We start from the raw sequence: 21,848 nt of genomic DNA, 5'->3' as shown, positions 1-21,848 counted from the left end.
ATGTTCACACCATGAAAATTCATACAGCTAGCTAGCAATAACTAAAATATCTCCCTGAGCGAATTGTTTGTATTTCTCACATGAAAGACATAATGTTGTAACTGGCTAAGTTCTGAATATATGATGAGTTCTGCATGAAACGCCTAATGGATTATTTTCCACACGTCTGTGACAATTCCACCACTGACATCAAAGGCCAGCATAAGTGGTTCTTAGTGAGGGCAGCAAAACCAAGGCCACAGGGTTGGACGATTAAGGGTAGAATTGGTGGCGCTCCCCTCCTTGTAACTGGGGAAATTTTCTAGGATCAGATATATTCACACTTTTTGATCAGGGCCCACTGTAAGAAAATATATTCTATTAGATTTCATTAAAAAAAACAACTACCATTAAAATCCATTAAAATGATTTCATGAGCCACTAATGGGTCACGACCTGCAGTTTGAAAAACAGAATTTTAGGTACCATCTAGAGAATAGAGTTGGGAATCAGAGAGATCAAGTGTCTCCATTTTCAAGTTTATTTTCAGCCACAATGGACATCACTTAGGTGTAATTTTAGTACCTCATCTTGGATGAAATTACAAGAAAAAGAGTGACTTATTACCATCTCTCTGTTGGATAATAAATAAAGAGAAAGAATATACTGGAGTTTCTTTCCACAGAGGAATTTTTTGGAGGAAACATGCTGTAAGGTTTATGCACTACATATGTGAAACATTGTATGTGTACTACATATAATATAAAACATTCAAATAAAGAGTGTCTATTGACTCTGCAATTCCACTTCCAGGAATTTGTACTAAAGAATTACATGAGCAAGTGTGCAAAAAAATAAGTACAAGAATATTCACTGCAGCAAAAAACTGGAAAGAGTCTAAAAGTCCTTTGATAGGAGATTATTTAATTATAATTATGCTACATTCATAGTTATATGTTATGTAACTGCTAAAAATAATAATTCACATCCATATATAGTAACACAGGGACTTTTACTCCCTAAGTTATAAATTTCTGTTTTAATTTTCTAACTTAATTATGTAATTGGAAATATATTTTTTAATAGAAAAAAAAGAGAAAATCAAACACTGTCCTGAATTTAAAGTTTAACTCTGACATCTTTAACGGTTAATGATATACAGTGAAGAAAACATAAAGTATGAATGAATCAAAAACTTCTAAGCACTACTGGAATCCTCTTCGTAATAAATAGAAAAAAAAATTAACGTTAAAGTGGCTATTTATTTACATCTTTCTGATGATATACTGACTTAGTGATGAAAGAAAAGTAAAGTTAATGGTGATTTAGTTACTTTTCTCAGAAGAGCTGATTTTTTAAAGTTTTTGAAAAAGAATGAATATTTGTGTCCTACCATGTTTAGATTTGTATAAACTCATTTTCTATGTTTTTCCACTCCTCCATCCATTTTCAGCTCCCTATTTTTTTTTTTTTTTTTGGTACGCGGGCCTCTCAGTGCTGTGGCCTCTCCCGTTGCGGAGCACAGGGTCCGGACGCTCAGGCTCAGCGGCCATGGCTCACGGGCCCAGCCGCTCCGCGGCATGTGGGATCCTCCCGGACCGGGGCACGAACCCGTGTCCCCTGCATCGGCAGGCGGACTCCCAACCACTGCGCCACCAGGGAAGCCCTCAGCTCCCTATTTTTTGAGTTGGGTACAATATGACCAATTAACACATAGAATAGCTACCTAATAAGTACAAATGCATTGTGCTTGGAGCTGGTATAAGATAAGGTCCCTGTTTACAATGGAATACCAATCTAACAACATTCAACTATTACGGCATGCAAAGCTTACTAGCACAGTTAGGGATACATAGCAAATGTTAGCCATTTTATTAGGTAGCACCGTAAACATTATGTTTATAATAAATTACGGGAATAATAGGCAGTAAGAGTATAGGCACTCTGCGAAGAATCAAGTATTTTTCTTCCCCGTCCTACACATTTACTGATACACTGCCACATTCCCTCCCTATCCTAACCCTTATCACTGCTGAATAAAATGTTTGCATTTTGCCTCCAGGGACATTTGGCAATGTCTGGAGACATTTTCATCTGTCACAACCCGCAGGTGGTCCTACTGGCATCTAGTGCGTAGAGAACAGAAATGCTGCTAAACATCCTATAATGCACAGGATGGCCCCTCACAGTAAAGAAATATCCGACCCCAAATGTCATTAGTGCCAAGGATGAGAAACCCAGTTGCATGCCACAGTGTCATGATAGTATGCTGGTTCACATGGAGAAAGAACTAAACTTTACTGACTACCTCCCATGAGTAAGGAATTAGAGATAGTGCTTCATATAGTTCAGTTAATTCTCACAATATTCCTGAGAACACTGAGGTTTAGAGAGAAGAAGCCATTCGCTCAGGTTGATAAGAGTAATGCTGGCTGCTCTGACTCCACGGACTATGATTCGAATATCACTTGTCTAAGAGGCAGAATTGATTTTCCTTCTGGACTCACAACTTTATTTTAATACAGCATCTTTGCTCTAGGTCTCCTGAATGTTCAGGCTGGAGGTAGTCTACCCATAGCACACCCTGAAAAGCAGAACAGCACTGTGACAGTACACAAAACTTAAGGGAGTCCTTCCTGAGACAACCAAATGTGAAGTTAAAAATACGAAACAATGTTAATGCAAGTGGTAGTTGCTTTTTGTTTTGTTTTGTTTTAGATGTCTCCATTGATCAAGTTCAAAGGATAGAAAGAGAATAAAGAGATTCTCTCTGAAAGCTGCCCACAGAAAACACCACACTCACTAATGGTATGATAAAAGTACGTAGTACATATTTAAAATTAAGGTATATTGAAATGCTCCTTGAATGTTTTCATTAATTTAGTCATTCATTAAAAAAAATATTGAAACTACTATGTGTCAGTTACCAAAGATACCAAAGTACACAAGAGTGAAGCAGTACCTGTACTCACAGAGCTAACAGTTGTGGCAGACTGAAAGCAATGGCCAAAAATTCTTTGCAACTCCACCTGACAAGAGGAAAAATCTATTTCTCCATCCCTTGAATCTCGGCAGGGCTGTAACTTACTCTGACCAACACAGTGAGGTAGAAGGGTGAGTTTTAAATGCAGACTTCAAGAGGCCTTGCAATGACCAACCATTCTGTTCTCTTGGAACACAGCTGCCATGTGAATAAGCCTGGGCCAGCCCACTGGAGGATGAGAGGCCACATGGTGCAGTGAGGGGAAGTCCTAGCAGAGGGTCCCCTGGACCACACAGCACCAGCTAAGCAGCCGAAAGACTTCAGAGATCCCCAGAGCCAGGCGAGACCAGATGACCTAGACAGCCTCCCCAACTGGGAGAAATAACAAATGTTTGTTTCTTAGTTAGCTTTGTGGTGATTTTTTTATGTAGCCAAAAGCTAACTAATGCAACAGTTTAGTAAGTAGGAAGACAGGCAAAAACAATGCAACACGGTAAGTGTCATGGGAAATGGCAGGTATGTGGGGAATGTGTTAGACATCTTGGTGATTCAATAATTACACTTTCTTTGTTAGGGTCCTATTTAGAACACTCTTTGTACTCATTTTTACTTTATTGGCCTATTCAGTTTCCAGCGGAACAAAAGAAAGAAGGACAAGAGGCAAAACCACCATGGTATAAACAGAAATAAAATTAGCACTGTTAAAACCTTCAAAATATAAATATTAATGAATTTCTGCTAGCTTTAAGCAGTGATACCATTATAAAACAATAATGTTTTTAATCCTTTCAACTCCCTACTATCTAACACCAAATTCATCACTCCTATGGCAATGGGCCCCATTCCTGACTTTCCAGGTTTTGCCAATATATCATTCTCTCCTGTACTCAGAGCCAAAACTTCAACATTTTCTCCTTTTCCCTCTGCTTATTTCACACCCATCCAGTCAATAATCAATTTCTGTTGATTTTTTTCTTTGTATTATTTCTTGTATCTGCCCCTCCTTTGCACTTTCCTTTCACTGTTACACCCTAGTTAAACATTCATTGCCTTACCTCTGAATAACAATGATAGCCTCCATACTGTTCTCCTTTACTGTGGTATTTCTTCTTCCTTAAGCCTCTTTCACATTATTGCCACATTACTTACAAGACCAAGTCGAAAGCCCTCAACCGTTCACCATATTGTACTATAAGCATCACCTTAATAGGCTCTTAATGCTTAATAGGTGATGCTTATCATATAATATGCTGAGTGGTTGAGGGCTTTCCACTATGTCCTAATACTACATCCTAACCAAAACCTTCTACAACAGGCAGACTGATCATTCAAAAATGCCTTGCTCATTTGCATCTTGTGTATTTGTTCACAGTATGCCCTGCATCCTAAAATGCCACCTTTCCTACTTAAATATTACCCAGTCCTCAAGCCTCTACTGAAATCCAACATTTGCCAAGAAACCCTATATTTCCTCTGTAACCTGCAGCTTTATAGTCCACATAAGGGCTATAATACTTCTGTGTATCGATGACTGCACACTGAACAACATACTGTTCTACTGCAATTTAACTTTATATATTTATCATCTTTTTAACTGGATATAGATGCCTAAATATAATAGAGTTTTACTTCTTTGAATCGCGAAATTAGTAAATAAGTACTTTAAAAAAATTACCTTTGCATTAATGGTAAGAAACAGTGCAATTCCAGATTTGTTCAAATGTGGACTTTTGGTTTCAGTCATGACACTAACAATTATTGAACTTGCCCCATTGCCATACTCAAATGTAAAGCTATACAAAATACTTGAAGCAATAATTTAAGACACTGGACAAGAGACAGTATAAGGCTGTATACCATAAGAGAATGGAAATACTTGAGGTGTGTTCCAAACTCACTTTTTGACTGAGGGCACATTCCAAACTATGACACAAGGACGTAGAGCCCAAATAGAGAGCAGCAATCTCACAGGGGAGAGTATCAGAAAGGAGAGATACACAGAGAAAGAGGCTCATAAATCTCCAGAGGGGTCACTTCTGGGCACTGGCCAAATATAAAACTGTGCTAGTGCAGGACAAGATTCTGCAGCGCCTACTAGAAAATAGCTGCTGGGGATCCAGATCCAGGGACAAGGGGGAATGATGATAAGCTGAACTGAGATTCCAGAAGTTCCCGGAACTTCTGAGAGACACTGAAGTTCTAATCATCTAGGGTGAAGAGACGTCACTTAACAATCTTAACATTCAGTTGTGACCTCAGAAGACCATGCAATGGGAGTAAAGGATATACCCTAGAATAAGGGCTACTCTAAACTCATCTTAATAAAACCAGGTGATCCACCAATAAATTTATTGCCCGTTACCACAAAATTCAACAGTCTTTAACAGAAAACAAAGATCCATACTCTCTACAATGGGGTATTCACAATGTGCAACACAAAATGACAAAACATGCAAAGAAGTAGAAAAATGTGACTCAGAAGAAGAAATATGACACAAATGATGAAATGAGCAGCCAGTACCTTTAAAACTGCCAATAGTAACATGTTCATGAATGTAAAAGGAAATATGGATATAAGGGATAAACAGATAGGAGATCTCAGCAGAGAAAAGAAAACTATTAAAAAAGAAAACCAATGGAAAATTCTAGACTGAAATGAAATTTCACTAGGTGTACTTATTAACATATTGAGCAATGGGGAAGAAAGGATCAATAAACTTGAATAATGGCCAATAAAAACTATTCAAGTGAAGCACAGAGAAAAAAGGCATAAAGAAATTAAGACACCTTCAGTGACTTATGAGACAACATGAAGTGGTCTTAACACATGTATAATTTAGAATCCCAGAAAGAGGGAGAAGAGAGAAAAAATATTTGAAGAAATAATGGTGGAGAATTTTCCAAACTTGATTAAAAAAAAAAATCAACCCATGACCCAAGAATCTCAAAGAACCCCATGCTGGATAAACACAAACAAAACCACAGTTAGCCATATTACAGCCATACTGTGAAAAACTAATAAGAAAAAGAAAAAAATCCTAAAAGCACCCAGGGACAAGGGGAAACAATGATAAGTATGATAGCTGACTTCTCATCAGAAACAATGATGCAAGTGCTGAATGGAAAAAACTGAATCAGTGAACAATTCTATATTCAGCAAAAATATCCTTTAAAAATAAAAAGTGAAATGGACATTTTTCAAATAGACAAGAGCTGAGAGAATGTGTAGTCAGCAGGTCTGCTAAAAGATATGTTAAAGAAAGTTCTCCATGCTGAAGGGAAATGATACTAGATAGAAACTTGGACCTACATGGAAGAATAATAAACACCAGAGGTGATGAATATGTGGGTAAGTATAAGACTTTTTTCTTGTTTGTTATTCAAGAGAAACATTACAATAAATTTTGGGGTTTATAACCTATGCAGAAGTAAACTGTATAACAATAACAACACAGAGGAAGGGAAGAGGACAAATGGAAGTAAAACACTATCGAATTCTCACACTATATATGACATGTTACGGTATTAATTCATGGTAGACTCAAGGATGCATATTATAATCCCTAGAGCAACCACTTAAAAAAGTAGCCGACGAAGGACATAAAATGGAATTTAAAAAGTAAACTTGGTTTATTCAACAGATGGCAGGAAAGGAGGAAAAAATGAATAAAGAACAGAGGGCACAAATGGATAACAATTACCAAGATAGTAGGCTTAAACCCAACCATATCAATAATTACATGAAATAGAAATAGACTAAAGTCACCTATAAAAAAGTAGAGATGGTCAGACTGGACACAAAAGCAAGACTCAGGTATATGCTTTTCATGAGAATTACACTTTAATATTAAAGACTGAGATAGTCTCAAAGTATAAAGATGGGAAGTTATACCAGTTACACCATGGAAATACTAAATATAAGAAAGCAGGCTATACTAAAATATCATATACAGTACACTTCAAGAGAAGAACGATTACCAGGGACAAACGGGAACATTTCATAAGAATGAAGGGTCAAATCATCATGGAGAAATAATGATCGTAATGTGTATGTATATGTTAACAGAGCTTCAAGATGCATGAAGTAAAAAGTGGCAGAACTAAAGGAAGCAGAAATAGCCACAACTATAGTTAAGACTTTTAACACTCTTCTCTCCATAACTGATAAAAGCAAATCAAGAGAACATCAGTAATTTTCACAGAAAATTAAGGAACAACACCATCAGCCAAATTAACCTAAGTGCATATACAGAACATTCCACCAGTGATTGCAGACTACACATTCTTTTCAAGTGCACATGGAACACTCACCAAGATAGACTATATGTTGGACCACAAAACAAGTCTCAATAAATTTCAAAGAAGTGAAAACATATAAAATATATTATCCAAACACAATGAAATTAAAAACCAAGACTAGAAAGATACCTAGAAAATCCTCAAACATATATGATTAAGTCATGTGTTAAACTGGGTGTGTGCCTTTAGAATCAACAAACATAGTAAATATAACTTCATTACCCTGTATGAAAGAAGCATCTAAATTCTTGCTGTACCTTGTCCATTGTAACCATGGGGGGCAAGGATTTTTTAAGAGAAGTGATTAGGATGCATTCTAATGCTTTCTATAAGAAACAAATCTTTGCCTGTGGTGTTTTCTTAATCACAGATGACTGAAATTTATAGGATCAAAAAATATTTTGGACATTTTCTAACCATATTATAATTGTCATGTATATCAAATGGCAGATTCCATTCTAAGTAACATTTCTTTTTGTTTACACTACAGTAGGATAAAATCTGGTGAATATAAATTTGCATATCTATAAAAGTTCTCTAAAGATTTATAGTAAATTGGCTAAACCTTTACATGTTAGAACTGATGTCACTCGTGGGGAGATTGCTGCCTTCCATTTCCATATAAAAACCAATTCAATACACCTACTCAAAGTTTGAGGTCTTTCACTAAGGTGGCATTCAAAAGGGATTTGACTTACTGGACCTTGTTCTGAACTTTTTGCTTCCACATTTCTACTTCTACAGATTTCTTCCTCCCTAAAACTAGAGTACGATGGTGGGGGAGGATGTATGAATACGCACAGCACAGAGGCCTTTTAGGGCAGTTAAATATACTCTTGTATGATAACCATAACGATGGATACATGTAATTATACATTTGTCTAAACCCACAGAATGCACACCACCAAGAATGAACTGCAGTGTAAACTCTGGATTTTGGGTGATTATGATGTGTCAATGTCAGTTCATCCATTGCAGCAAACACACTGTTGTGGTCGGGGAACACTGATAACGGGGGAGACTATGCATGTGTCGGGGAGGGAGTATACGGTAAATCTCTGTACTTTCCCCTCAATTTTGCTGTGAACCTTAAACTGCTCTAAAAAAATAAAGTCGTAATAAAAAAAGAGTATGACCAAATTTTAATTTCATGTCTGACCTTTGTCTTGAGGACCAATTTGGAGTATTTGTATTTTCAGATTGAGGAGGAGGAGACCTCGTGGATTATGAACTAGAGATTAATATTCCTTTTTTTTTTTTTTTGGCCGGGCTGCATGGCATGCAGGATCTTAGTTCCCCCACCAGGGATCAAACCCGTGCCCCTTGCAATGGAAGCGCGGAGCCCTAACTACTGGACAGCAGGGATTTCCCAAGAGATTAATATTCTTTTGATCAAACATAGAGAAACTGATCACATTCTCTTAAATCTGAATATGATGACTTTAGTATGGATTTTCATTTTTACTAATTCTACAATATCAATAAAAATATATCCTTTATGTTTTAAGAGAAAAGGATTCATCATGTGGACCAGCAATACTTGGTTCTACGTATGTGGTGACAACTGGCCTGGAGGGAGAAAATGGTTTCCTTTAAGAAAGAATCACAACAAGCTTCCGATTACACACACACATAAATAATAATTTGCAAGCATCAAAATTAGGCCTTATACAGAGGACCATTCAGTCCTTAATCTAGATATGAAGGCCTTTTCACAATGACCATGCCTATAGATAAACCCTTCAATATATGCAGATGTCAATGTATTGGGTTGGCCAAAAAGTGCCTTCGGTTTTTAAGTAAAATAAGACACATTTTTCATTTGCACCAAGAACTTTACCAAGCAATGTATTCACCCTTTTGTTCCATTATCTTCTGTCATTTTTCAGGCAGCTTCATAATACCATCTTCCCAAAACTTTTTCTCTTTTTGAGCAAAGAACTGATCCTGTGCCTTTTACAGTCTTCCAGGGAATTGAAATTTTTTCCATTAAGAGAATTTTGTAAAGACCGAAATAAATGGAAATCCGAAGGTGTAATGTCTGGTGAATACGGCGATGAATCAGAACTTCCCGGCCACGCTGTAACAGTTTTTGCCTGGTCATCAAAGAAACATGCAGTCTTGCGTTATCCTGATGGAAGATTGTGTGTTTTCTGTTGACTAATTCCAGATGCTTTTTTGTCAAGTGTTGCTTTCAGTTGGTCTAACTGGGAGCAGTACTTGTTGGAATTAATCGTTTGGTTTTCCAGAAGGGGCTCATAATAGAGGACTCCCTTCCAATCCCACCATATACACAACTTCACCTTCTCTGGATGGAGACCTGCCTTTGGTGTGGTTGGTGGTGTTCATTTCATTTGCCCCACGACCTCTTCCATTCCACATTATTGTACAGTATCCACTTTTCATCGCCCATCACAATTTGTTTTAAAAATGGAACGTTTTCATTACGTTTAAGAAGAGAATCGCATGCGGAAATATGGTCAAGAGGTTTTTTTCCACTTACCTTACGTGGAACCCAAACATCAAAGCGATTAACATAACCAAGCTGGTGCAAATGATTTTCAACACTTGATTTGGATATTTTGAGTAGGTCAGCTATCTTCCGCGTGGTATAACGTTGATTGTTCTCGATTAATGTCTCGATTTGATCGCTATCAACTTCAACTGGTCTACCCGACCACAGAGCATCGTCCAGCACGAAACTTCGCAAACCACTTTTGACATGTTCGATCAGTCACAGCACCTTCTCCATATACTTCACGAATCTTTTGTTTGTTTCAATTGCATTTTTACGTTTCTTGAAATAATAAAGCATAACAGGCCGAAAATGTTGCTTTTTTCTTTCCATCTTTAATATTAAAATGGCTACACAAAAATTCACCAATTTGGGGCTTCGTTGGAGGCGCAGTGGTTAAGAATCCGCCTGCCAATACAGGGTACACGGGTTCGAGCCCTGGTCTGGGAAGATCCCACATGCAGTGGAGCAACTAAGCCTGTGTGCCACAACTGCTGAGCCTGTGTTCTAGAGCCTGTGCTCCACAACAAGAGAAGCCACCACAATGAGAAGCCCGCACGCAGCAACGAAGACGCAATGCAGCCAAAAATAAATAAATTTAAAAAAAAAGTCACCAATTTTGATGTCTTTTTTTACATGCACGCTGATATGACAGCTGTCACATACAATCTAACAAAATGGTTTCAAATGAAAATAAAGATAACTAAGTGCTACTAGAGCCATCTTACAGAAAAAAACGAATGAACCTTTTGGCCAACCCAATATAAAGTGAGAAGGAAAAAGGGTGAACCACCCTCTCCTCTATGTCTGGTAAGGTCTGAATACTTCTTTCTCCCGTGTCTCTTTGTCACTGATCTTAACTGCTCGGCAATAAGCAAAATATCTACTCAAACTCATAAATGACAAATTAATGTCAAAATTTAATTTTTAAATATTTTCACTTACATATTTTGTTCGGTGAGGAAAATCTGAGATAAGCTGCCCTTAGGGCTTTTAACAATAGGAGAGTTAGTGCCTACTTGTGTAAAGCTCATTATTAGCACCTTGAAGTAATGAATTCATTCAGTCAACTCTTGACTGTTACACGGACAAATATGAGTCACGGAACCAACATTTACGTAATCCAAGAGTCATTAGTGAAACCTTTTAAATGAGACTGAAGGGTAGGAATCTTGACTAAGAAGGGGCAGAAAGGGGGCTTTTGGTGTGCTGGTTACGGTCTATTTAATGTTAAGTGTGTTCACTTTGAGATAATTCATTAAAGCCATAATCTCACGATTTGTGTCCTTTTTTGGTTATGTGATTCTTCAATTTTAAAAAGGCTAATATAAGAAAAAAATATCTTAAACTGAAAACATTAAATGATCTAATAAGCTCCATGAAATTGTGGATTTCTGTCTTGTTCAGCACTGTATTCCCAGTGTCTAGAACCTGGCACATAGGAAGGACTCAACATGTATTCAAATAAATTAACGGTTAAAAAAAATCCTACTATGCAAAAGTAGAACAGCTTATATAAAAAGCAAAGGTTCCCCACACCACCTCCCAACTCCAATCCTGCTTTTCCGAGTGATCAACTTTTTAACACTCTTAACTTTCTCTTTTTGGTTTTCCTGGGGGTTCTTTTCATATCCTTAAATACTATGTTTATATCTTTTTTCTTAATTGATCAATTTAGACATTGTGTTCTTGCTATGACAGATGAGGATTCAGCTCATAAGACTACCACTTCCCTATCTTCTTCCTCCAAATATAGTTATAATCAGTGAGACCTTGAAGCAATTTACAATCAAAATACTGAATTTTATATTCAATTTCTGTATCATGTGTGCCTTAAATTGCTTCGGAGGTATGAACATGAGTTCATAGTAGAGAATAATTAATTATGAAAAGATGCAACCCCAGAAACACCTGACGTCAGAAAGAAGCTAGACTGGGACCATAAATGATAACTCATAATCCAAAAATGGACAGTTCCTCATCTTATCATATTGATAATCAAGAACTGTCTTTGTACTTTCTTACATGAATTTTCCTTAAGTTGACCTATCTCAACATGGCAAGAAAATCTGGAGTCTTCCAAATAACACTATTATATCAAAGAAACAAATAATTTTAGAGGGAGATGCTCATTTAGTCTGTCTCATTTTTTTTAAGAGAGAAAATGAGACCCAGAGAAGTTAATTAACTTGCCCAGAATCACACAGCTTAATCAATAGCAGTCTATCAATATTTTGTCTAGTTATTTACTTATTCATTTGGCAAACTTACTGGGTGCTGTGCTGATAAAAAGTAAGATAAAATTCCTCCCCTCAAGATATTTTCTGTCTAGAAAGCATAAGAAGTCAAGAGCCCATGGACTGGGAGCACATAAATCTTTATGGGGAGGTCAGGGAGAATGGATAGAGGAGGGACAGAGAAATGGTGATGTGTACACCATGCCTGAAGGCTGAGTAGTCAGCACAATGGCTAGGAAGGAGAGCACACTCCTCACACAGGGAATGCATATGCAGAGGCATTCCAAGTGAGAAAATAGGGCAGATAGGAACTGAAAATTGATATGGATGACTTGAGAAATAGGGGATGGGTGAGGAGCAAGGGTGGGGGTGAGGTGTGCAGGAATCAGCTTGTAACGACAATGGAGACATTTCAGAAATATAAAGATCGTGATATGAGCAGATCTTCACTTCAGAAAGCTGACTTTTATGCTGGAATGAAGGATGGAATAGAAGCAGGAGATTATGCATCAGGAGCAAATGAAAAACATGAAAGCTGGAAATTCAGTGAGGAAGGGATGAATGCTGGAGATGAGAGGGGGATGAATGCTGGAGATGAGAGGAGGCTGAATTGATAGAATTTGGTGATGGACTGGAGGAGATAAGTGAGTATGCATGAAGAATGGGTTTCTAGATTTCTGGCATGGGAAACCTACTGAATGGACCACAGTGGGCTAACAACTGTATCCCCTAAATGTGCTGGGAGGAGCAATTTGGTGGGTGGGAATGATGATAAATTTGATATTGGCATACTGACGGGGACATCCATGTAATGATACTTAAGTGCCTCAGCAATAAAATTATTGTTTTCAGTTTAACACATATTTAGTACGTACAGCAAAACTGCCCCCCCTCTCCAGTCATCCATCTATTTCAACTTGGATTAATTCCTATTTGGCTATTATGTTAGACTTTTCAAGAGAAATAGGATACTTTCCCTGCCCATCATAAAAAAGCACTTCAAAGTAAATGACTGTTAAGGCAATGTTTTAAAATAGGAAGTATTAAAATCTTCCAAGGTGTGCTTGTTAAATTTAGTTAAATGTCTAAAACGGGAAACTGGGTAAACACATGGAGAAACCATAAAGACATTATATCAAATAAATGCTATGATATAGCAAGAGAGCAAGGAAGTGTATTTAACTGTTATCAGATACCACGCTTTTGATTTTATAATTTCCCAAGTGTACTGAGGTCTGCTTAACACAACTGACTTAAGAATGTGGGGGAAATGACTATTGATTTCAATTAATCAAAAGTAGGATAGGGCTTCCCTGGTGGCGCAGTGGTTGAGAATCTGCCTGCCAATGCAGGGGACACGGGTTCGAGCCCTGGTCTGGGAAGATCCCACATGCTGCTGAGCAGCTGGGCCCGTGGGCCACAGCTACTAAGCCTGCGCGTCTGGAACTTGTGCTCCGCAACAGGAGAGCCCGCGACAGTGAAAGGCCCGCGCACCGCGATGAAGAGTAGCCCCCGCTCGCTGCAACCAGAGAAAGCCCTCGCACAGAAATGAAGACCCAACACAGCCAAAATAAATTAATTAATTAATTTTTTTAAAAAGATAAAAAGTTAAAAAAAAGAAAAAGTAGGATAAGCCACAGTGAAATGTCTACAAAACAGTTCTATTCAAGGACAACCTCTCACTCTTTTCATTATGACCCTCCTCTTCTCATCCATGATATACAGAATTTATCCTTTTCTCTGGAATTCTGATTTACTTTCTAGATTATTTTTCTTTTCCACATTTAAGTCAAAAATAAAGTTCAAGATCTGATTTTATAGAGAACTCTCCACTAAAACTTTATCTATACTTTCATTATCCTTTGTTTTGGCCACAGTTTTCAACATTAACTTTAACTTTTATTCTTTACCTTCATGTTTCTTCCTTTCTACTTTAAATGTCCTCTATATGAACAGCCATTCATACTCCTTCCATCCTTCCACATTGTCTGTAACTTTATAAATCATACAGGTGCTTATATTATTCAGAGAGCATTATACTAGATGCTGTAACTTTTTAGGGATTCTTTTCCTCTGACCTCACAACCACACCTAGCCCCCATTTAAAAGAAAAATACACTTTATAAATCAAGTCTTAATGATCAAACACCAATAAATGGTTATATCTTAGAAAATAAACCTATACCTAAGTTAAGAACTGGTAGATAAAGTTCTTCAAACATCAATAAAACATAAGTCAGGGATTCATGTTAAAACACTAAAAAAAAAAAAAAATAGTCATTCTCTCCATTCCTAAAATTCTTGTCTTGGAAGGCATATTTTCTAGGACAATTAAGCAATTTATTTTCACTATTTAAATGAATTGCAGGCTTGAACCCAGAACCGATGAAGAGGTAGATTGATTAAGGAATTTGTCATCACTTTTAATTTTTCTTTTTTCAAGCTTAATATTATTAGAATTGATTTCTGGAGATAAAAATGAAGGATACGTATGCCCTGACACTGAAATATACTGTGATATGTTTAGTAAAACCACACAATAAATAATAAAAATGATAATTTTGTAAAATAACTATTTTGACAAACAAAATTCATTATAGCAATCAAGTTATTTATTTAATGTTAATTAAGCTCTCCCTATAGAGGTGTGCTTAACTTTATGTAGGTTTTGTAGTTTTTTAATTCAAGTTAGCAAAAAAAGAAAATCTCATGTACAAATGCTAGTGAGCCTCATATATCAAAAGGCTTAAATCTAAGAAAAATCCAAAGCTTTATTTTCCAGTATGAAATGTTTGAATGGTCCATACATTTTTTGATTCACACAGTGAAGACTGGGACAACATTAGAGCTCTGTGTTTTCGTTTATGCCCAGAAGCTATAGACTGAGCTGATTATGTAATGGAACACAGCAAAATTTATCTGTTCTCTCCAAATCTTCTCACAGGGAAGCTATATGCAGAGTACTTGGATTATTTTATTATTCTAACTAACAAACACTGCTGCTATTCACTTTTCAGGTTACTTTTCAACAATGACAGCTTTACAATGTACTTGTTATATAAGTAAACATTTATTTTCTTCCTCAGTTTGTTGGCAACAACAAAAATGATTATACATATATGTATTTGTAAACAACTTTTAAAATTAATTTTTAAAACTTGAATGTGTGTTTGTTAAGTGATTTGAAGAGAGGTCAGGGTCAGAACCAGAATTAATTAAGTCCAAAGCTGAGTGGACTGAAGTTAGGAGTTTTCAGTAAAATGGTTCTGACTCTCCCTGAAGGTATAATACCAGGCCTGGGAGTGTTGGCATTGTACCTTTTTCTAGTGTAGATGGTATATTTCATTTCATAAATTGTGTCCACAGAGAATAAATGGTTAGATTCAGAGTTCCAAGGAAAATTTTCTGAAAATGCTACAAATGAGAAATAATGAACAAAACCCTCCTGTGATGAGGCCCCAGGTTTTACAGTGTTGCAAAATCATTACAGTATGAAGGCAGAAAGTATAGTAAATGTTGCCTGCTGGTTCCTGAGGTTTTCCAGCTATAACCTTTTCCCCCCAATTTTTTATAGGTCATAAATATTTTATTCCGGATGTCATAAAATATTTTGGTTTTACTTTTTGATTGATTCATTTAGATAGGCTTTAACAATCTTTGGATTACAAAGCAGTGCTTGCAGCATCAGTCAGGCTCCATCAGCCAGAATTTTTTTCACAGCTTAAAGAAATCACCTATAGATTAAATTCATTAATATCTGTCAAAAGTATGGGTCAGAATAAAAGCTGGTTATAAGATTTTTGGCCTAATGGTGAAATGTAAATGAACAGTAATAAGCCAATTTGTAATAGGGAATTAAGCCATCCGTTTCATTATTCTAATTTCAAAAACAGGCAACAGGGCTTCCCTGGTGGCACAGTGGTTGAGAGTCCGCCTGCCGAATCAGGGGACACGGGTTCGTGCCCCGGTCCAGGAAGATCCCACATGCCGCGGAGCGGCTGGGCCCGTGAGCCATGGCTGCTGAGCCTGCGCGTCCGGAGCCTGTGCTCCGCAACGGGAGAGGCCACAACAGCGAGAGGCCCGCGTACCGCAAAAAAAAAAAAAAAAAAAAAAAACAGGCAACAAATCAAAGCAGATGAAACTTGTACTACTGATAATTAAATCTATTACTGCAAAAAATATAAAAGAATAACAATGAATTGATTTCTTTTTAAATTTTAAAATGCGATGATAAAATGTTTAAATACAATATTTTCATGATTAATATTGTAAGTTTAACAAATATTTTCATCCATAATCTACACTCTTGAAGAGTCTATACTCTTTAACAAATCACACTTTATATCACTTTTGTGTAAAACTGTTAGGGTTTAAATTTTTTATAGTGAAGCAGTGAGATTTCATTTCACAACTTAGTTTCTAAACTATTAGCTGATATTCAAGGGTAGGTCTACCAGCCTCACCTGAAAATATGAAAGCGTATTAATTTGCACCCAGGAACCCTCTCTAAAACAACAGAGACCAAAGGTATGAAACAAAGTCATCATTGAGAAAAGAATGCTACTTCTTCATCTAACAGTGAAGCACTGGATACTCATTAATGAAATATTGCAAAGATAAGTGTCTTGGTAATATTACCCTAATTATTAACTCTACCAGATTATCTGGTTGCAAATATTAATCTTTTTTGATTAAAAAAAAAATGCTCAAGGAGCCAAACTGATTTGCTAAACTATGTCACAAGTCCCAACTTTCCTCTCTGAAGATGAATGAATGCCTCTATCTTTAAAACCCTTAAGGTCTCCTAAGCAGTGACAGGGTCAACTCAAAGGGGTATGTACGCTTCTCATGATTTACCTGCTCACCTCCAAGAACACTGTAGGGGAATTCAGTATTTATGGGAGATACAAGAGAGCAAATGAGAAGTCATTCTCAGAAAGCAGGGTCAATTGCTTCAGTATGGTTTGCTGGTCACCAAGAAGCAGCTGTCAATTAACTCTGATCAGACATAAATGTAGACGTAGGAGCAGCACATCTAAAAGTGGCCCCCAGCACGAAAATTCTGTTCCTTCTCCTCCTCCTTCTCTTCTTAAAACATAAAACAATCATGCCACCTTGTATGATTCATATTATAAACAGAAAACCAATCAGCCAAACGAAACAAACTTCCTACTAAAAGTAAGGGAAATTAATGAGAAATTTTGCATAGCCATTGATTCCTATATATCCACTCCTGTTAATGTGATTGCTGTTCAATCTGTAGACTAGAAGAGCATAACCTGAATATCTATTCTTATTGGTTAAACTACTCTGCATTTCCAGATACATTTTCTGCTGCAGTCATTTCTATGCTCCGAACAGCACTTCTACTAATAGGTTCTAAAAAAGAAAAAGATATTTTGACTACTTTATTAAAAATCTATATAGAAACGCAGATATCATTTTTTTAATTTATTGTTTTAAAATGTCAACTACTGTTCTTATTTCTCCCAAGTTCAAACTAATTGAAGGTTATGAAGTAACCACTTCCCCCAGAAGCCAGAACTTTCACCTCTTCTGAACAGGGGAATACCTCTCATAAATTAGGTAAAAAATAAGGGCTTGCTGATTGAATGATAGTCCAAGATTCCTGTGGCTGCCAATTCCTTATAAAGACCTTCCATCTACCACAGTGAGCAATCCCTGAAAGTCCAGGTAGTCACTTACTTCATCAATTATCTGGAAGTCTGAAAGCAGTGGTAAAAACAGCCTGCGTAAATATTAGTTTCTCAACTAGTGTCAATTTGTTCCAAGGAAAGTGACAAGAGAAATGTGAGGGCTGTGATCTCTAAATCTAAAATTCTGTCTATTTCAGACTAATTGAACTTTTACCAAGTGCAAGTCAGTCATTACAGATGATACTGTTTAAAAGGTAGAAGAAGGAAGTGCAAAGATCAAAGGAGCGCTTACAAAGGGGAACAACTATTTTTGTACATATACTCCAGTATTTACTAACGGGGTTTGAAAACCGGGCATTTACTCAGCCCATGTGAATGCCAACTGCAGAACACAAGATAAAATTGAAAGTTCAAAACAAACAGATTTTCAAATCACCACCAATCCCTAATTGGATTATATAGAACTTTCTTTAAAAAGTCTTTCAAACAAGGTTAGAAGTGGTTTTCTATTCACGGCAAGCAGTATTTCAGTCCAGTAGGCTGTGGCCCAGGAAGACATTTTATCTAAATAAGCTCCAGAGGGCTTTGAGGAGTTGCAGGTATCAATGTGGATGAGTAAGTTCAGGAGAGCTCATGTTTCCATTGATCATACGTGCTCTTCTCACTTTAGCAATTTAATTACATGATAAATTAATCTCTTTTTATTTCCTGTCTTCTCAAGTTCAGAAGCTCAAAAAAATACTCTGCTTTAAGTTATTTACATAACTTCTTTAGTGCCTCAAACAGTAAAAGGATTCATCTCTAGAAAGCACAACATTAAAATCAGGAAAACAGCATGCTTCAGCTGAGGGCTTTATTTTAATCAGATTCCCATTTAAAGTTTTAGCAACAGGAATGCAATTTAAACTACTCAGGTGTATTCAATTGAGGTATTTTGCTAGAAAAATAAGCACTGAACATCTTGATCCTAAGCTTTAGTGTTTACCAAAGATCACCAGTCTGTAGAAGAACATTTCTATGCCAGAGCCATTAAATGGTTTAGTAATACAGTCATTCTCTCAGATTATGGGCTTTATAACAAAATCTTTAAGTTAAATATAGTTATTTAGTTACCTGCAATACTGAAAAACCCGACTTAGCAAAGTCCATGAAAAGCGCTTAAATCTTGATAATCAAAGCCAAGCAATCAACCAATCTTCGTACAAATTTCCTAATTTACTACAGTAAATTAATGAGAAATTTTATGTAGCCATTGACTCTTACACACCACTCCTGATAATGTGATTCCTGTTCAACCTACACACCAGAAGAGCATAATATGAATATTTACTCTATTGGTTAAACTACCCTGCATTTCCAGATACACTTTCTACAGCAGTCATCTCTCTGCTCAGAACAGCACGTCTACCAACAAGTTCTGAAGAAGCAGAAGATGATATTTTGACTACTTTATCAAAAATGCATATGGAAGCGCATATATTTTTTAAATTTATTATTTTAAAATGTCACGATAGGCTTTGTTTATATCATTTTTGTTTAAGAGGTCATGCACAACACATGGTACAGCTGTCCAACTGTTTTACATAATCAGGGTGTCTAAAAAGTGTTCTAAGTGGGTAATTTCGCTCTCAAACGCCAGGCAGGCCCTGTAGGATCAGTACCAGGCCCTCCTTATCTTTTGAAAACTAAGGTACAGGTCCTATAGTAGGTGAGCATATCCTGTCCTGGTTGGGGTGTGTGTGTGTGTGTGCGTGTGTGTGTGTGTGTGTGTGTGTGTGTGAAGTGGGGGGTTTCTTCTGGAGGTAGGAGACCAGGAATAAGGCTGTCCGGTTCAATCTTGGGGAGCTGGGGAGGGCTTTCCCAGCCCAGAGGACTGACATGCACTTCTGCTTTCATTTCGTGGAACGCCCTTAGGTGAAATCTGCTTCTGCACTGCACCAACCACCTTCCCCTCACTCCTCCGCGCCCAAGCGCCCCTCATCCCTCAAGCCCCGACGCCCCGGCAGAGGAAGGGGAGATGGGGATAAAATAAGTTTGCGCGAGTTCCCCTCCGCGCCGCGTTCCCGCCCGGCGGAGGGAAGGGGGAGAAAGAACGGCCCGGGCGGGCAGCCGCGGCCCTCCGGCCGACCGGCCCGTGCTTAGTCCGGAGGTGCCTTTACCCCCTCGCGCAGAGCCCATGCGCCTCTCCGCTACTGTCAACCTCCTCCTCCGGTCTAGCCGAGCGGTTAGCGCAGGAATGAGGAAGTCCGAGCGGGGCCGGACGGGGTGCGGGGCGGGTGGGTGGCGGGAGTCGGGCCGCACTTCGCCGGCGGGGCCCCCGCTTGCCCGAGTCTGGCTTACCCTGCTGGCGGGTCCGCGCTCGGCCTCCTTGCGCCTGTGGCTCCCGCTCCGGGGCGGCGCGGGCCTGGGGGCCGAGGAAGGAAGAGGCGGCGGCCGGCCGGAGCCGGAGCGGGTCGGATCGGGTCCGGGCGGGCGCGCGGTCTCGCCGGGCCAGTCAGCGCCGCGCCATGGCCGCAGCGCGGGCGGAGGTAACGCCGGGCGCGCGGCTGCGGGACCACGGCGTCGCCGCCTTCCCGGCCGCGGCGGCTCCGGCCTGGGCTGCCCCGGGCTCTCGAGTGAGGCTGGCGGCGGGACGCTGGCGGAGGGCGGCGGCGAGAGGCCCGACCGACGGGAAGAGCAGGGGAAGCTGTCGGCGCGTCGCCGGGCCGCTCCGGTGGCGAAACCTCCTCTTCCTGCCCCGGCTCGCTGGTGCACTTCTCTCTCTTTCTCTCTCGCTCACTCTCTCACTTCCTGGCTGGAAATTCCCACTGACGTCGAGAGAGAAGACAGACAGACGGACACACGCGCGCACGCCGCGGGGGCGGGAGGTGGGGTCGCCGCCGGGGGTGGGGGAAGCCCGCACGCCTGGTGGGGGGGGTGCCTTGCGCCCCCGGCCCGGCCTCGCCGGCCAGCTCCGCACCCACCCCTCGGAGCCGCTGCGGGGCGCAGGCGAAGGGGGCACGTTCGGCGCCCTGGACGCCGGCGTCCCCCGCGGGGCGCCCGCTCCTCCGCCGCCGCTCCGGGAGCCCCGAGGGCAGCGGCGGACGGAGACGCCCCCTGGAAGCGCCCGCGGAGCCGACTCTTGATGGGAAGCCGGCGGCGCGGAGGCGTCGGCCGTGAGGCTGTGAGAGTCAGCGGGTCCAGAGCCCCGAAGGACAGGCCTAAGCATCCAGAGGGGATGATGGGTCGGCATGGAGCCAGGCATGCTGTGTGTAAAAATAAGTCTCATCTGTATATTGCATTTAAGTGCTCTCAGTTACTCTCAAATCTCTTTACAGATTAAACTGGAATGTCTGTAGCATAACTGACTTCTGTCCAGGGAAGTCTGAACGTCTACCGGTTTGGGGTGAGGTCTCAAATCTGGTTTTGACAGTTCTTCAGAACTTTCATTTACAGGGCATTGTCAGGCCTTTATGAGAATGCTGGTAGCAATGGTTTTGGTTCACAGCTCGGAAAGAAATACTGACCCAGCAGGTGGGAATTTGTTTTCTTCTGGAGAGACCGCTGCTAGAACCCGCAGATCACCAGTCACTAGCATTTGAGCTTCTTTACGTGCCAGGCACTGTGCTAGGCGGGGCAGGGAATACCTTGGGGTAGATTAGTTCCCCAAACAAGAAACCAGAGCTGAAATAGGTATTTTATTGCTAATTATCTCAGTACTGAATTCAGTGATAACTGTTTAAATTGAACTTTAAAACATCAGGAATCACCGATTCACCAGGCAGGGTTGCTATGGCATTAGATTGCCCATAGCAATATTCCCTTCGTGCCCACTCCTTGCCATGCCCCCTCCCTCCTCGGGTTATAAGAATCCTCTTGGTGGAGTTTTCAGCAGAGGAGTCGAGATCCATTTGTTTGGGTCTGGGGTGAATCTCTGCAGTGACCTTGGGAGCAACCAACAATCTTCCTTCAAGCCATTTCATTTAGCTCCCAGGGTCTGGTTAAACAGCTGGAATTCAGGGGATTTACAAAGACTGAAGACAATGACTTTTTAGAAACCCTGTGTTATTATTTATGGGACATTATTAGAAATTGTGCCAATATTGTGTTTTTAGTAGATTAATATATAGTTTATAAGAAGTGATTTCTGCCTCTGTCATGAAACAACAAAGTGTTAGGGGAATAGTCTTCTTTTTCCT

The 21,848-nt window shown here is 39.4% G+C and overlaps 1 protein-coding gene across 4 annotated transcripts in view; it reads right to left on the bottom strand.

Annotated features, from left to right (window-relative positions):
- The window catches only part of NFKB1 (nuclear factor kappa B subunit 1), a 122,060-nt gene extending 101,916 nt beyond the window's left edge, over positions 1–20,144 (bottom strand). For all 4 annotated transcript variants that reach the window (XM_004263570.4, XM_033402102.2, XM_049708849.1 and 1 more), the window contains exon 1: positions 20,011–20,144. The gene's annotated coding sequence lies outside the window, so the exon portion shown is untranslated. The remainder of the gene's footprint in view (positions 1–20,010) is intronic.
- Positions 20,145–21,848: the final 1,704 nt, after the last annotated feature.

This window comes from Orcinus orca, chromosome 4 (assembly GCF_937001465.1).
Source record: "Orcinus orca chromosome 4, mOrcOrc1.1, whole genome shotgun sequence".
NCBI lineage: Eukaryota > Metazoa > Chordata > Mammalia > Artiodactyla > Delphinidae > Orcinus > Orcinus orca.
The sequence above is the reverse complement of the archived record's forward strand: the minus strand, read 5'-3'. Positions and strand labels throughout refer to the sequence as shown.